Genomic DNA, 11,506 nt, shown 5'->3' with positions numbered 1-11,506 from the left:
GCAGTTTGTTGCCAAGCTGGCCAGAATTTCATAAGCAGCCTCACTTGGTTGCGTGAGACATCTTTGGAGGTGCTCTGTAGCACCATTGCATCTGGGTGGAGTCCTCTGGCACAAAGCCCTACAGTGTACTAATATCCCTGTGCTTCTGAATTGTATTGCCAATGCCTCCAGGCAACCGCTGGGAGGCCAGGGCTTCTGTGGGTCCCACTGTGTTGGACTTGGGTACAGGAGCCTCTGTGTACTTGGCAGGTGTAACGACAGTCTTGCCAAAGGCAAAGATGTCTGTCATTGTAGGAGGTGAGCTGACAAGATGGAGGCTGGAGTTTTACAACCATCATTGGGACCTTTACCCAGGAGGGCAAGTGGGTCCTGAGAGAGGCAGGCAGGACCAACTGCATCTGTGGGGATGGGCATACATTTTATCAAATATCAAAAAGAACATCTTTTTCTTTGAAATTAGTAATGATATGTGGAGTCATACTTTGCCTCTATAGGAATATCCTATTGCCCAATTACTTTTTTTTAAGTTACTCTTTGTAATTGATTTTTTATTTTTGAGAGAGAGAGATGGTGCAAGTGAGCAAGAGGCAGAGAGAGCGAGAGCGAGAGCAAGAAGGCTCACCTGGGGCTCGTGTTTCAACCAGCAGGGCTTGTGCTTACCTGATGTGGGACTCAAACTCACGAACTGTGAGCTCATGACCTGAGCTGAAGTCAGATGTTTAACCACTGAGCCACCCAGGAGCCCCCAATTATTTTTTAGGTAATGGTTTTAGTACCCACTGATTATTCTTGCCTGAACCAATTATTAAATTGGAAGTTGCAAGATATGGGGGCTAGTTGTGTCCACTGCTACTATACTACAGTGCCGTTGCTTCTGGGCTCTTCAGGAACACAACTAGGAGTATATATGAGTTCATACTGTTATTGGCATTATTAAACAGTATTTTTCTTAAAATACTTTTTATATCTTATCTTTTTCCTGTCATATTGGAAATTTTTGGTTCCCAATAAGCTTAATGTATTTACAGTCAGAGTAGTGTGTTCAAGTTACCCAAAATAATTTTCTCAGTTATTTTTGGTTCAGTAACCAATTTTATATAGAGTTAGGTCATTAGTTTCATTTAAGGCCCAGACTTAAGGCATTTTCCTTTATGATGTACTTTTTGTTTCAGAGTATACAAAATACATGCTTCAAAGATCAACACTGTATCAACACATTTAGTCAGAGAAGCCTTAAGCCTTACTCCCATGCATTATCCTTTCCACTCTGTTTCATTTTAATTAGTTTCTGGCTTCTCCTTTCTGGTATTTCTTTTTGCCAAAATCAGCAAATACACAGATATGGTTGGCCCTTGAACAACACGAGGGCTAGGGGTACGGACCCCCCCCCATCTAGTCAAAAATTCCACATACAACTTTTGACTCCTCCAAAACTTAACTATTAATACCTTACTATATTATGTGTTATATATTGTATTCCTATAATAAAATAAGCTAGAGAAAAGGTTGAGAAAATCTTAAGGAAAATACATTTACTGTACTGTATTTATAAAAAACAAATCCATGTATAAGTGGACCATTTACTATTTATTTATATATGAATATGAAGTGTATTAGGGTAGGCCAGAAACCCTAAATCTTTACAAATAAATGTTGGTTTCTTGCTTACATAGTGTCCTATGTGGGTTAGGGCACTCTCCTGTGTATTAAAACCACAAGATTTGGGACATGTCCTCTATGGTAGCCAGGCCTGGAAACAGTCCATGCCAGAGCCCAGTCACACAGCCCCAAACTGATACAAGGAAGGCTGAAAATATGTCTCAAGTTCATGAAAAGGAAACAGAAATGGTGAATTATATAGTATTCTCTGCTACACCAGCCTTTACATTCATTCTCTCATATAAATCCTGTAACAGCCCTACAAGTTAGGTACTTTTTTAATGTCCATCTTACAACTAAAGACATGCAGGCTTCATTTATATGCCTTTTAAAATTATAGTCAGGATCAGTTTCAGATCCAGGTGTATTTGGTATTGTCCATTTAAACAACACAGCAAGCCTACCTCATCCATTGATAAATGCAAAATTTGAAGGGAAGTTGGAGATCAGAACAATTGGTGTAGGACAATAAATATTTAGGCTTTGGATTTACAAGCTTTTTTGCTTACAAGTATGCAAAACAATAAATTCCTGGAACAACAGAGACTAAAACATCATAGGACACAATGTTTTCAGTAACACTGGATGATAAAACAGTTTTATTTATAATTTCTGAATCAAGAGATGATTGCTACAGGAATTTTTTAAAGTTCAAAGTAAGACTGTAAACATTTCTTCTTCCTCTTCCTAAGTAAAAGCATAAGATGTTCACTGCAGGAAAGGAATAATGACTTTTGCAAAACCATTTGGGATGGCTCTGAAGAATTACACCAGGTAATCTCCAAATATTTTTTTTAATGTTTACTTATTTTTGAAAGAGAGAGAATGTGAGCAGGGGAGGGGCAGAGAGAGAGGGAGACAGAGAATCTGAAGCAGGCTCCATGTTGTTGGGGTAAAAAGCTTGATGTGGGGCTCAATTCCACGAACCATGAGATCATGACCTGAGTGGAAGTCCAATGCTAGACCAATTGAGCCAGCCAGGTGCCCCGTCATCTTCAAGGATTTTAAAGTTGAAAAACTTTCCTTTTAGAGGAGGAAATAAAATAAAACTTAAAGGCAATTTGGACAGTGCCTTTAGTCTCATATTATTTATTACAATTATATAGTATATCTATATATAGTTATATATACTTATTGCCCAAGATTGGGTACAACAATACAGGGTTCCAATGTATGTTTTTAATAAATAATTGCAGCAAAAGGAGCTCCACTTTAAATGAAGCACTGGCCATCCATATATGCAAGAGACTGCAGATTCCATGAAAAGGTAAGGTAGTTACAGAAGGTGACTTTTCCAGAACAAGACAAAGCTCACCCTCACCTGTGAGTGTGAAGCAAACTCCTCCTGGCTGTTGATCCAAAACAGCTTTCATAATATCCTGCAAGTATCAACATCTTGATTAGCAGTGATTTTCAAACATTTGGACCCTGACTATAGTAAGAAATATTGTTAGCCATGTATACACATTCACTCACAGATGCAAAGTTTCATGAGACTTAATACAGGCAAAACACTCTGATCCTCTCCCCTCAACCTATTCTATTCTATACCCTATCTTTCCCCAAATGCTGACATGCCTGCATTCACAATCTAAAAGACTGGCTGTGTGAAATCCCTGTTATTATTGCCTATTGCTTTGGCTGGCCAATCAAATTGGCCTGTGTAGTCTATTTTCTCTTTTTGTCCCATAGCTCCCAGAAGGAAGAGGCCTCAGTGCTTGGAGAGGGTAATGTCACCTGAGAATCAGTAACCAAACCCTGGAGCTTGGAGGACTCAGTGCTATTTATAGAAGTTGCCTCTACTGCTTTAATTCCATCTTCAAAAATGTTCAGGTTCACTTAGCATGTTGACATGTCACTAAGGATCGCCAGATTTAGCAAAGCAGAACAAACAGAACCAAGATGCCCCATTACATTTGAATTTCAGAATAACAATGAATATTTTTGGTGTATGTTCCATGCAATAAGTCCTTGTTCATCTGAAGTTCAAGTGCAACTGGGTGTTTTGTATTGTATCTGACAATCCAGCTGGCTGCACACCCTGTCTCCCTTTACCTTGAACATCCTAAATTTTAAGGCTTCTAGGCTGGACTGCATGTGGGCCCTGCTTTTGGGAGGGTGCACATTTTGGCTATTTCCTTCTGATCTCCTCAGTTCTGACTGTTGGGTACACACCCCACAGCCCCCTGCAGTGTTCTCTCATCTGGTGGGCACCCACTTACACATGGCACTGGGGAGGCAATGTGGCACAAACCCTGCTCCTGCTGTGTCATGATCTTCAGGTTCCCCTGGAACCTTGACATCCAAGTCTCAGGGATGCAAGTTGTTCCACTGCCACCTCTAGCTCAGAGACAAAGGGAGAGTCGCCAGCCCTATCTGGGTTTTTAACAGAATCCCAGTCTCTCCTTCCTGCAGCCACTCCAGTCTCTATAAGTGATTTTTTCCATGAAGAAGGGCCTATAGGGAAGAGAACTGCTTCTCACTCCACTCTTCCCCAGCCTACATCCTCAGCCTCTTTCCTGCTTCCAATTCAGTGAATCTCAAAGAAAAGTCTTGCCTTTCCATGAAAGCACACTATCTGTCCACACAGGCCAAGCCTCTTCATTCCCTTAGAATTAGGACCTTTGGATTTCGTTTTTCTTCTCATTTACCCCTCTGCCCAGGAAAACTGGTCATTATCTGAAATTGCTCACAAATGAATGGTTTAGGGATCTTCTCTGTCTCCTGTTGTTTAGCTTGTTCTGGCTGTTCTCATAACATTTGGTTAATGGCAAGAAGAAATTTTACCTCCTGGTCAAGGCTTGGACTCTGAGTTTTGAGCCTAGGGGCCTTACAGAGCCTCTCTCCATGGCTTGGGTTGTGTTGTAAGCTGTTTCTGTGTTTCTTTGGCCTGAGGACAAGGGCTCCACATTTGTGGAATCAGTACATGGAGTGGAGTCATCTGCAGGTGGACAGAGAGAGTTGAAAAGTATGGGCCATGATCCTTGCTGTCCCTTTTTGCTTTCATCACACCTTTTCAATAAACACATCTTCCTCCCTCTGATTGCCAAGATCCTTCAAGACGTGCTGCCCATGCCATGTGTCAGGCACTATTACTGGCAACTGCTCCAGTCTTTAACAAGAGGTGGCCATTATTCATTTCCCACTTGGCAGGTATGGAAATTTCTTCTGGGCTCTTCCTTCCCTTTGTTAACACTTTCTTAGTCAGATCTTTCTGCCAGGGCCTTCTGAGTCTTCTCAAGTGCTTAAAAAAAAAACCCAACACAACAAAACTAATCATTGTTAATGCCCCTGGGATACATTTGAAATTCCATATTACAAAAAAATAGAACCTCACAGATATTTATTAAGTTCTGCTATGTATGCCTAACACTGTTAAGATCAATAAGGTTAAGACACAAGTTCCTGCATTCAAGAGTCATACATCTGAATACATAAAAAAGCCATTTAGGGATGAACTTAAGAAACTAGTAGATAATAAAATGCATTTCAAGTGACTTATAAGTCACATAATGACACTGTCTCATCATTTGTGGAAACAGAGAGACTGATCAGATTATCCCTAAAGTTTCCTTACTTGTTCCAAATAAATTACCTAGATTATTCAAATTTTATATAATAAAATAAAAGATACTGTATTCACTATGTGTCAGGCACTATTGCTGGCAACTGCTCCAGTCTTTACAAGAATACCATGAGGTGGCCATTATTCATTTCCCACTTGGCAGGTATGGAAATTAGGCATTGAGATTAAGAATTTGCCCACACCACAGAGCTCTATGGTAAAGCTGGCATATGAACCCAAGGCAACAGGCTCATGAGTGCACATGACACAGCTGTGCTATCGTGTCTCTCTGCAGGCCTAAACTCATGCTTTCCAGTACTTATTTTTCAGGTTGCACTTCCTTACATTTTTCATAGAGAAACACCATACTGTTCCCAGAATGCCCATACCATTTTCCATTACTCAACAAACTTGGCTCTCTGGGTTCAAACTTGTACAATTTACAACCTAGTTTCTAACGTTTTCTTGGCTGTATCTTTTCAGGGGTTTGGTTTACTGGAATCTGTAAATTTTACTCAGATTTTAGCTCGAAGTCCTGCCTCATTTACTATGCCATGTTTCTTTCCTCCTTTTCTCAAAATGGATCAGGTTAAATTTTCAACATTTTGTATCTCTCTTCTAACCTTTCTTAAGTTTCATATCACATCTTCCCAGGCAGGATTTCCATATAGTGCGTCACTAAAACTTGGGTTTCCTGTCTGGATGCTCACGACTGGCCTATAGCTGTTCACACTCCACCTGAGTCTCTCAAGATACTGCTAGGGGTTGGGTGGAACTGAAGAATATGGAAAGGAGTAAGACAGTTGTACCACAGTGAATTCTAATACAAGGTAAAGAAGAATCAGTGTTGACAACTGCTGAAGTTTCAAGGAGGGAGCGGCATTTGAGCTGGTGATAACAGACTTCTGAAGATTTTGGGGAGGAAGAGAAGGAAGAAGTAGAGCCCAGGCTGAGGGAGAGGAGATAATCTGGAGTCTCTGTACACCTCAGACCTAAGATCCTTGGTCTCTTTTCTGGAATGTAGCACCTGTGATATTCCAGGTATTATCAAAACCCAGAAAAAAAGTAAATTAATTTTTTTCTTGGAATATTCTTCTCACTCTAGGTTGTAGATGAATACATCTGATCCATTTGAGATACCACACCTAATTCTCTGCTCATATTCCTCAAGAAGGCATGTTAGAATGTAAGCATGCAAGCTTGATATTTCCACAGACATGACCTCAAATAGGTCTGATTATTTAGGAGGGTCAATAACCTAAAAAGGTCTCTCCTTTAATAGCTATTAGGAATGAATCAGTGTGCGACACAGCACAGAGGTGATTGCCACACAGCAGTGAGACAACTGGGAGGTGGTTGGCATAGAAAAGGCTTGTTATCTCCCAGAAGCCTGTGGCTTTTTTCACCCCTTAAACAGTTTCCAGACAATTCCTACTAAGTGTTTACTGGGATGTTGCGTTGTCTTTAACTTATATCCTTCCATTATTCTGAAGCAGCCTATAGCGGGGCCAGGGGAAATATAAGAAAGCAAACATACCTAGCAAAAGATCAGAGATAGTCTTCTGAAAGGCACTTCCTTTCTTTTTTATGACTAATAAAGATTATTACTAAAAGCTATTTACGAAAAGTTATCAGAAATGGCTATTCTGATTTAAAACCCATTTCAGTGTTGCCTGGCTGGCTCAGTTGGTTAAGTGTCTGACTCTTGATTTCGACTCAGGTCAGGCTGTGGGATCCAGTCCCACGTCAAACTCCACACTGAGCACTGAGCCTCCTTAAGGTTCTCTCTCTCCCTCTGCCCCTCTCCCCCATTTGCATGCTCGCATTCTCTCTCCCCCTTCAAAATAAATAACAATAGAAATAAAAAATAAAACCCATTTCAAGAAAGATAAAGAAATTATGATAAAGTTATAATTATAGTATAGTTTGAGGGTAATAGTTGTAATTGTTTTCTTCTAAGGATTTTCAACTGCTCCTATATGAGGAGAACCTTTAAAGAATTGGTTGGGGTATGTGACGGCTGGTCACTGCAGTCAGGGCCTTTAGAATCCAGGTACCCGGACACCAAAACCAATTTAGATTATAAAAAGTAGGAATGTTCCTATTGGAGCTTGATTCTGCTTGAAGTATTTATGACCCCAAACTAGGAACTACTCCTCCTTCCCTTTAAGTGACCTTAAAAGGCAACTATTCCTCATTAATTTTACATTCCTCTAAACACTTTACTTCAGTACTTCTGAAATGTCTTCAGTTTTTTACTTGTAAATTTCTTTGCTCTTTCTTGAAAATAAGTCTCCTCTTTCCCTGACTAATAGATCCTGGAGGCAAAAGGCACTCCTATTTTGGACTGTGTTCCCTTGACTTCTCCCTTCTCCATCTTCTCTTCCCTCCCAGCTACCTCTACTACCCATGGAGCTCAGTACAGGAAAACCTCAGCTTCCTGGCATCAGGATCCAAGGTTTTGTTTATCCTCACTAGGTAACTGGACAACCCTAACTAATGGAGCTGGTCTAAGAAAATACTGACCTGAGCAAATGCTCTTGGCTTAAACGCAAATTCACAGGTTTAAAAACAAATCAATCTAGTGGTAGTCAGAACTTGTAATTGTTAAAGAAAAGTACTCAAAAGCAGACCAGCTTTCATTATGGCATAATCACACTTTGAGAGCCCTGAGAAAGACAGGCCAGGTGAGAAACCTGAGTAGTAAGGAGGCGGAGGGTAAGGTGCTTAGGGCTTTCTCTGTTCTCAGATGGAGAGGGCATTAAGTGATCTCTCATGAAAACTCAATGTGACCAGCATCCTAGCACTTTCTGATTGCTATCTGTAAACTTTCTAAACCCCACAGATATTTACATTTCTCTTTGCAGTTTTAAAAGAGTTTTTCATTTGATCCTCCTGAATACCTTGCCACGGGTGAAGGATAGATTTCATTATCTGCACCTTGGGAAAGGAAACCAAATCATCCACCACAGAAATCAGAGAAGTCAGGATCTGAGCTGGCAGGTAAATGCTAACTGAATTAAACAAACACAGAAATATATGAGTGTTTAAAGGTAAACAGGTCTCTGTCCTTAAGCTGGGGAGAAATGCTCAAAATTAAAATAATTTAAATAATAATACAGATACAAGATGATGAGTACATCCTTCTTTGTGAAATGAAGATGTTCTATGGTTTTAAGTGTACTTAAATAGCTTTCATCCCATGACTGAAATGAAATCTCCAGGGTCCTTCACTTGCCACCTAACCTTCATCTCAAGTCTCTGCTTAATATTCTAGGTTTTGGTAGGATTCCTTACAGTGCCCATAAAAAGTCCAGCAATAGTGATGTCTGAGCTTGTCACATCCTCATCAGTCCTGTACTTGCAGTGCAACTCGGGCCCTCCTGCTCCACCCACCCCCGCCTTTTCCTTATGCCACAAGGAACATGAAAATGGGGATAGGAAACATTCATCTTCAGTGTTCCAGAAAAGTCCACCTTCACCTCCTGGAATTAATGAAGGGAGTAGAGTTTAGAAAATGGCATGGTGACTAATGAATCAGACATTAAAAAAGGACATTAAGGAGGATGTTTTAGGAAAGAATACCAATCAGGTCAAAGAGAAAGAGAGAGAGAAGATAGAACATGCCCATGGTAAGGATTAATCTCTACCAAAGAAGAATCATGGTATGATAATTATGTGTGTATAAATAGGGATAACTAATAGGGATGACAGATCATTTAAAATGGAGATTTCCAAAAATCTAGGATGGCATTGGGTATCACTGCTCTCCAGAACACACAAATTATCCCCAAACGCCTCCTTCTTCACCTGAGGATTCTGTGGCCTTCTGTGTGGAGATTGTGGTCCTGTTCCCTATTCACTCCTTATAGCACATGGGCAAAAGCAGTAAAAATTCTCTAGTCTACTCCTAAGAATTAATTTATTCTGAAGGCAGAGCATAGGCAGCAAGACCAGACCTCTGGCCTAACTGCTGTTGACTTCTACAATATCGAATGAGCACAAAGATAGACTTAAAAGGCAATTAACAAACTGGGAAAATATTTGCAACACAAATAACAATATCTTACTTTATATTCTGTCAGAGTTCTAGCAAAGGATTGACACAAAGATGAGTCCCCATGGGCAAAACATATAAGTAGACAAATCACAAAAGTGATGTATAAAAGCAGGTTCCACTTTACGAGTAATGAGGAGAACATAGCTTAAAAGCAATACAAAACCATTCTTCCATCAGATTGGCAAAGATGACAAAGAATGAAAAGATAGTGCTGGCAGGTGCAGAGAAAAGGACCCTGCTGCCCACTGGTGTCAAAGCAGTGCCACCCTTCTGTAGGTCTGCTGACTACATGAATCAAACACCTTCAGGAATGAGTGCACCTTTTGACAACAGTTCCAGGATTTTATACTGAGGAAATTATTAGGGATGTGCACAGAGAGTTAGCTACAAGTAATTTTAGAGAAGTGAAAAGTTGGAAACAACCCAAATGTACAAAAAACAAGGACTATAATTATGGTACACTTTTATAATAGGATACCAAGCAGTCATTAAAAAATGCCACAGAGGTATATTTTTTGACATGAAAAAAATGTTTGGATTCAATTACTTGCTAGAACAGCTTACAGAAGTCAGGAAAACACTTATTTACATTCACCAATATAACAAAAGATATAGATGAACATCCAGATAAAGACATATATAGGGTGGATAGGGAGGGTGACGAGTACAGGAGCTTCTTTCCAGTGGAGTTGGGGGTGTATCAGCCTCCCAGTACCTGGGTGTGTTCACCAACCTGGAAGCTCTCTGAACCTGCCTATTGGGGGTTCTATGGAAGTTTCCTCACTTACTCGTGATCAATCATTAACTCCATTTTCAGCCCTTTTTCCATCTCCGGAGAATCCTGTCTTGGACTTTCTAGTAACCAGCCCTCATCCAGGAGCTGTCCAGGAGCCCACCCAGAGCTGCTTCTTTTGAACAAAGGACTTTCCCATCACCCATGAAATTCCACGTTTCACAAACCCTGTGTCAGGACCACACTCAGTGACCAAATATTAGAACAAAAGATGCTCCTAGTGCTCTTACCACTTAGGAAATCCCAAGGGTTTTAGGAACTTTGAACCAGGAATGAAATGAAGACCAAATATATATATTCCTTCTTATAAAACATAGCATCTAATAAGATATGCCAAAAGACTGAAGTCTAGGTTTTTTGAAAAAAGAGGGAAAAACAGGCTGCTAATTCGTTCATAGTCCTGGCAAGATTCTAGAACATGTCATTAAGGGGATGACTTATGAACTCCAAAAATTAGTAGCTCCTCTTGGATTTAAGTTGAACTCAAGAGCAAGTGAGGTGAACATATTTAAAGGCTACCCGAGCAATTTTGGAACTTGGCAGTCCATTGCAGGAGTCGAAAGGAGAGAGGTCTTCGGTGGAACGTGATAGTGACAATACTGGGTAGTGTTACAGCCTGGGAATCCAGTCTCTACCACTTCCTAAGTCATGCAACCTCAGGCTGACCTATCTGCTGTGCAAGGGGTGTTAACCATGTAAAGTACTTCGCACAGTGTGTGTAAAGGGTGAAGTGAAGGCGTGGGCCACTCATTTTAGAGTATTCTTACCCTTTTCTTTCTCTCTCCTCACGCAAGGAAAGGTCCTGCCTAGGCGAGAGAAGTAGCGAGAAAAAGTAAGCGATGAACAAATAAAATTTCCCTTTGGTACTGCCACAGAACGGCCAGCACTGGAACGGTTAATACTGGCCTCGGTGCTTCCTCAATTGTTTCTCACCGGGATGACGAACAACCGGAAAGCGAGAGGAGTTGCCTTGGCCTTTTCCAGAACCCAGGTCAAACGGGAAGTTGCTAGGCAACCTTAGGAGGGCACCGGGGCCAAGCTGCCCCACCCCCTTCCTGCCCAAGTCCCACCCCGCTAGGCCCACCGGCTTCAACGCTCGCGACAGGCCGAGGCGTCGTGACGCATGCGCTCTTCTTACCGCGCGGCTCGAAGTCGTGCGCGCTCCAGCTTTTCGCGGTACTTTGCCCCGCCCCTTCTTGCAGGGCCGCTACTTTGGCCCCCAGTTCGGTTCTCTTCCAGACTCGGACCTGCTCACACCTCGTCTTCAGTCCGGTGAACAGTGACTGCTGAACAGCTTGAAACCTTTCAGACCAACATCCCGCGCTCCCGTGGTGGCGGTGGTGATGGGCGGGAGCAAGGGGGGTGTGGTGGAAGAATAAGGCGTGTTGAGGGGAAGTGGCAGTTACCTCCCGCTCACTTCCGGGGGACG

General features: G+C 41.4%; 1 long non-coding RNA gene across 7 annotated transcripts; it reads right to left on the bottom strand.

Annotated features, from left to right (window-relative positions):
• Positions 1-1,568: 1,568 nt before the first annotated feature.
• LOC115294017 lies at positions 1,569-11,494 on the bottom strand. 7 transcript variants are annotated; one of them, XR_003909707.1, is made up of 4 exons: positions 11,216-11,494; positions 4,447-4,903; positions 2,981-3,038; positions 1,569-2,370 (listed from the first exon to the last, which is right to left on the bottom strand). It is a non-coding gene; the product is annotated as an uncharacterized LOC115294017 (long non-coding RNA). The 7 variants fall into 7 exon arrangements; XR_003909703.1 differs by lacking the exon at positions 1,569-2,370 and adding an exon at positions 2,642-2,682; XR_003909704.1 differs by lacking the exon at positions 1,569-2,370 and adding an exon at positions 10,845-10,883 and having other exon boundaries at positions 2,819-3,038.
• Positions 11,495-11,506: the final 12 nt, after the last annotated feature.

Source organism: Suricata suricatta, chromosome 6 (genome assembly GCF_006229205.1).
Source record: "Suricata suricatta isolate VVHF042 chromosome 6, meerkat_22Aug2017_6uvM2_HiC, whole genome shotgun sequence".
NCBI lineage: Eukaryota > Metazoa > Chordata > Mammalia > Carnivora > Herpestidae > Suricata > Suricata suricatta.
This window is presented reverse-complemented; position numbering and strand designations above follow the sequence as displayed.